The sequence below is a fragment of the Cyprinus carpio genome, chromosome A2, assembly GCF_018340385.1.
Source record: "Cyprinus carpio isolate SPL01 chromosome A2, ASM1834038v1, whole genome shotgun sequence".
Taxonomy (NCBI): domain Eukaryota; kingdom Metazoa; phylum Chordata; class Actinopteri; order Cypriniformes; family Cyprinidae; genus Cyprinus; species Cyprinus carpio.
Window position 1 is genome coordinate 10,746,664 of NC_056573.1, and position 6,000 is coordinate 10,752,663.

The window sequence follows — 6,000 nt, forward strand, 5'->3', positions numbered from 1 at the left end:
AAAATCATCTTACTGTTATATCTTAAACATGTAGACTCCCATTCAAAAATTAAGAATCAGTTATAGTTTTTATTTTTAATTATTATTTTAATTACTATTTTTTTTATATAGTTTTATAAACTCCTGGGAATCAAATGAGCTATGTTACATACATGTTCCATAAAGTTTGCCAGTGAAAGTTGTCCATTGTTAACAGGGGAGGTCCTTGTAGTGTTTAGCACTATGAATCATCTTGTTATCTTTAATGATGCTTGCACACTGATAAGATAATGCAGGTGTGGACAAATAATGCATCTGTGTGTTTCGGAAGGTCATGTCAGAAACCACTTAAAGTAGTGGTGTCTAAACTCAGCTGTTTTGTACTGAATATACAAACATTATATAAAACACCACAAAAATGCACATTAGCTTTATTGCTGGGAGCCGTTCAGCTGAGTGACCTTAAAATAGTGTTTTGTCATGTTGAAAAAGAGTCATTGTTTAGAAGGCACACAGGAAAACTATTTTTACCACTGTGGAAGAATGTCCTTGAAAACAAGTTATTTTTAAAGGGGTCATATGATGCGATTTCAGTTTTTCCTGTCTCTTGGTGCATTAAGAAGATCTGTAAAGTTGCAAAGACTAAAGTCTCAAATCCAAAGAAATATCCTTTATCAAAGTTAAGACTCTGCCACGCCCCCCAAAACAGCTTGTTTAAACACGCCCCCACATATCTACGTCACTATGTGGAAATATTTGCTTAATGCTGCCCAAATGTTCACGCAAAGAAAGAAGGCGTGGTTTCAGTAACCGCAGTTAGTGTTGAAGCAGCCATTTCAGGGAGACGCTGTGTGTATCTAGGCGAAAGCAAAAGCACTTTATTTGGCATTCCGAAAGTAGATGCATTTAGGAAGCTTTAAGATTACTTACAACAGAACAGCAACGCATTTTACGGATGACCGTTTCGTGAACCTAGAAGAGGAGGTAATTCTGACTTTGCTACGACAATCTGGTGGGTCTGAATCAGCTACTGTATGTATGATTTGTTTATTAGTTTAAGTATTTGCTATTGACTGTTCAAATGCGGAGTTTTGTGCGTCTTGTGTGTGTGTGTGTATGTGTGTGTGTATGTGTGTGAGAGAGCGAGATGTGTGAGAGAGAGATAGAGAGAGAGAGAGAGAGAGAGACAGGGTCACACAGTGGAGTCAGCTGTCTTAACCGTCCGTGGCTTGTGTACTGCAAACACATACAAGCTTCATCACTGTGTCTGTCACGCGACTCTGTTCACCTTTCAGGCTTGAACTGATGGTAAATCTAAGGACATTATTAACTGTCTTTACATTTATTTTGAAAGATGAAGCTCGCGATTATGGGAAGGTGCGTTATATTTCCAACAAGTGATTGCGGTGTTCGGCAAATCACAATGCACTGGGTCAGGTGGCCAATCAGAGCAGACTGCACTTGTCAGAAGGAGGGACTTTGTAGAAAACAATGCGTTTGAGAGAGGCGGGGCATAGAGGACCTACAATAATGTACAGTATTTGAAAAATAATGTGTTTTTTTGAACATTAAAGCATGTCAACCTATTCTGTTACACCAAATACACAAAATAATGATCTTTATAAAAGCATCATATGACCCCTTTAACTCAACATGCTGATGTGTGGGATAATGTAGTTTTTCCTACTGAATATTAATGCAATAAATCTGATCCACATCTCAGCTAAATATAGTTTATCAGAAGGGTAGTTTCTGGTAATTATCTGGATCCAGCTTGTATTATGTAAGTGCGGTCTGACTTGTTGCCAAAACATTTGTTTGAGAATTCACCCAGCTTTTTTTCCATTGGGGAGATGCTGTTCAACTGGGTGAAGTTATGTGAGCAAAGGCTCTGTTTCATGTAGCCAACCTAGTTCTCTGTGTCCTGTTACACTTCAGTGGGTAAGAGGCACAAATACAGGCATTTCATGCAGGCTGATATTGACTTCAGTCTGCCATTATATAAGAGGCTATATGGAAGTAAAACCAGAGGCATTCGTCTTGTAAGAGAAGAAATCTTAGGAAATAGGCCTGATACATCAACTAAAGAAGAAAAACCTGCAAGACACCCTCACATTATTACAATGTGAGTTCTTTGTCAAACGGTGCTGCTTTTGCAACAGGTCATATCCTTACCTCAAGGTTATTTGAAGGTTGCAAAACATCAGCTGAATAAGCATCATCTCAAAAACACAGATGAATATTTGAATACTGTTTTTATAGTATTAATTCATTATTGGTACATTCTTCTCTATTACCCTTTTATTTTGGGAGAAATGCGATATTCCATGGATTGCTCACACAAAAATGAAACCTTCACCCTTGTGTTGTTCAAGACCTTTTCTTCTGCGGAAAAGAAGAAAGCTTCAAAAACAGATACAAAAACACCATCAAATTATTAAGAATTTGTATTAATAATTAATAAAATTATTTTCTAAAGAACTGTGTCCTATAATTACAAGTCTGCTGAAGCCATATGATGAACAGACAGAAATTTATTTTGATCACACTGACTCAGTGAGTTGAACTTGTAATATGTAATTGAATCTTTCAGATCTGTTGTGAACAGGTCAGTCAATTCCAAAAGAATGATTCAGAAGATTCAACAAACTCAAGAGAATGATTCATTTGTAGATTTTCAGTCAAAACAGTCACTACTCTTACTCAATGCCTTTTTGTTTTTTTGTGTTTTATTTATTATTAGTAGTTTTAAGTGTTTTTATTAGTTTTTTTTTTTTTTTTTGTAGTTTTGAAGGTTATCATTCACCTTTATTATACTGAGCAGGAGATTCATTGGAAAATTCCTGTTTTTGTTCCACAGAAAAATAGAGAATAAGGTTAAGAAGGACATGAAATTGAGTAAATAGGACTTAAAATTTTGTGTGAGCTATTCTTTCATTCTTCATTATATCAGTGTGCTTTGTTTTATCTATAGTTCCCCTGACTTTCACAGTACCATCCTCTTGACAACAATAGGAACTGTTCAAAACATCAGCATAATCAAATCAGTCAAAGGACAATGCAAATGTTTAGCCGAGGCCGGCATAAATATGTGTTTTGAGTATTTGTGTGAGCAAAAGCGTGGGAATTATGGGAGGAATGTAAAGGGCATGACCAGCAGCATATCACAGGAAACTCACAGAGCGCATCCGGGCGAGGACGAGAAGGGTAACAAAACATCAACTTTGGAAAAGAACATCTGTTCCTTGCACAAATGACCACTAATCACAGTGTCAAACTATTCTGTTGAACTAAAGAAAACAAAAACATGCCAAGACGCTGACATATAAAAACTGTAAATGAGAAAATATTGTGCCAAATCCAAGTCATAGCAAAAAAAAAGATATTAAATAAGGAATATAGAGCATGAACTCAGAGCTTATCTCAAACAAACACATGACAAGTATGTGGAGAAATGACAAGCATGTGGTTCCTGATAAAACACAGTTTGTTTTTGCATAATTGTGGTACCATTTATTTGAAGGTATGCAGAATACGTATCTCCTAACCTTTTATAGATCTATTCACATTCCTCTGTGCTGGTTTGCGCAAGATTTGTCAGAGATGAGATAGAAGCCAGCTCATACTGGGATTATTGTTATGCATTGCGACTAATCTTCACTTTCTTATTCCAATGGGCATTCAGGTCGTGGGGTTTCAAGCATATTTAAAACAGGTGAATTACTTGACATTATTTAGGGAGTTGTTCCAGTAAATGCAGGTCCAGGAGCAGAAGTTCTATGCTTTTATTAAGGGTAGCTTGGGTTTTCCATGCTGCTTTGTCTTTACTCTGCCAATAATTATCTTTCCAGCTGGAATAGATTTGCAGGACTGTGCAATATGCTGTATTGCAGTAATTATGAATGGAAAGGGGCCTGGGTACAAGCCATACCGGGTGAATCAGAGAAGCTTGAGCAATCTTTGAGAATGAGAGCTCTTTTTGAGGTCTGAGGTCATGCCTTCTTTTCAAATAGACAAAAAAAACTAAAAGGATATGTCTTGAAATGTATGCATGCATCAAAGAAACTGTTTCAGCATGGAAAAGACTTGAAACTTAATTTATGGTGGCAGCGATGAAAAAAAAAATCACCATCAGTTGCATCCCATCACTGCTCCCAATCAATGATTCATTTTCACACTCAAACATTTGGATGGGGGTGCCAATAAGTCTGACAATTTGACAGTGACTGAAGGATAATAAGAATTTGTAGGTCAGGTAAATGTACAATGTGGATTTGCAGAAGTGAAACAAAAGTGCATAGTCTAACACGGTTAATTCCTCTGGGCAGATCTCAGCAATGTTCCAGGATTTGAAGGATCACTCATCCGAGAACTGTGAGCAGGTTAAAAAAAGACCTTTCATGTTAATCTAGAACATCATTGTTCATGTGCCACTCATAATCTCTTTATAATGTTTTTACCACAGTGATCAAATTTCACTTCACAGATTCAGAGATGCACATCCGCCAGTCAAACAAGGTTTAAATGTCACAGAAGCTTCACTAGCAGTTGAAAGAAAAAAAGTAAATAAAAAGCAATTTCTGTCAGGAGCAAATGCAAAAACAAGGGCTGCATCTAAAATCACATTCTGTCTATGTAGGTAATTCTTTTAAATAAGAAATTACTTCATGACCATTAAAAAAATACATTCTATATTGTATGAAAGTGTGTAGCATGATACAATCTGGACATACTACATTAGTCATATTGTCATGTGACGTACAGTGTCATTTGTGTTGCTTCACTGTCTTTCAGAACACTTTTCCTGTGGCCCCATGGGATAATAAATGTTGCTTCACTGTCTTTCAGAACACTTTTCCTGTGGCCCCATGGGATACTATATAGTAGGGAAATTTGCATATTCAGGTGCGGCCAAGGACTGTTTTCAAACTTGTTTCCTGGACACTCCACCCCCCCAAACTCACACCGTTGGTTGGACCAGTGTTGCTGTGTGTCAAGCTGTTCATGTATGCACATACAACACAGTTTTCACATTGATAGAGCCACAAAAAAATGTATTTATACAGTCATTGACTCTGCATATTATGCATATAGGATATTCTAACACTGAAAAATGTGCACAATTCAACTTTAATTTAGAAACTAAACAAATTTTACATTTGCATTTTTACATTTCACAAATGTGTTGATATCCTATGAAATTTATTTCCTTCATATAGCAGCTGTATTGCTTTCAGGCAGAACTTTGGCACCAGCTTCAGACTTTACAAATCAATGACAGGACATAAAGAATATAGAATGTTTTTATTAAAGCCAGCCTGAATGCTTAGACCAGTGTTTCCCAATCCTGGTCCTGGAGAACCCCCAACACTGTACATTTTAGATGTCTCCCTATTCAAACACACCTGATTCAATTCATCAGCTCATTAGTGAAGACTCCAAGACCTCAAATGTATTTGTCAGATAAGAGACACCAAAAATGTGCAGTGTTGGGGGTTCTTCGGGACCAGGATTGGGAAACACTGGCTTAGACTAACACATCATAAACATGAAGTGTCTTGGCATTGCGGGAGATAAAACAGAACCAGCCTTTGGTTTATCCTGTCTCATTGATGCATGCTGTCTGCATTGCCAAATGTCTTCTCATATAAAAACATTTTCCTTCATGCTCTACTGAGATTGAAGGTCCACTGTAATACATTCCCTCCTCCTTATTTGTTGGGCCTTAAAGGACAGGTATCTATAGCAACCCCGCAACATTCCAACAACGTCTGGCCCCTGGCCTGTCACAACACCATCTGCCTGAGAGCGAGCATTCACACACTTTAAAGACACATATGAGCTAGAAGAAAACATGGATAAACTGAGACTTCTTATAAATTCCCACTGCACGGATCACTTCACTGTTTTTGTACTAAGCACTACGAAAGCAAATGAGAAGCTTTGCTCTTTGTTGACATATATTATGCTTTGACATTAGCAACAGCACATTTCCAGGAGTCCCACATGGTTCTCATTAAC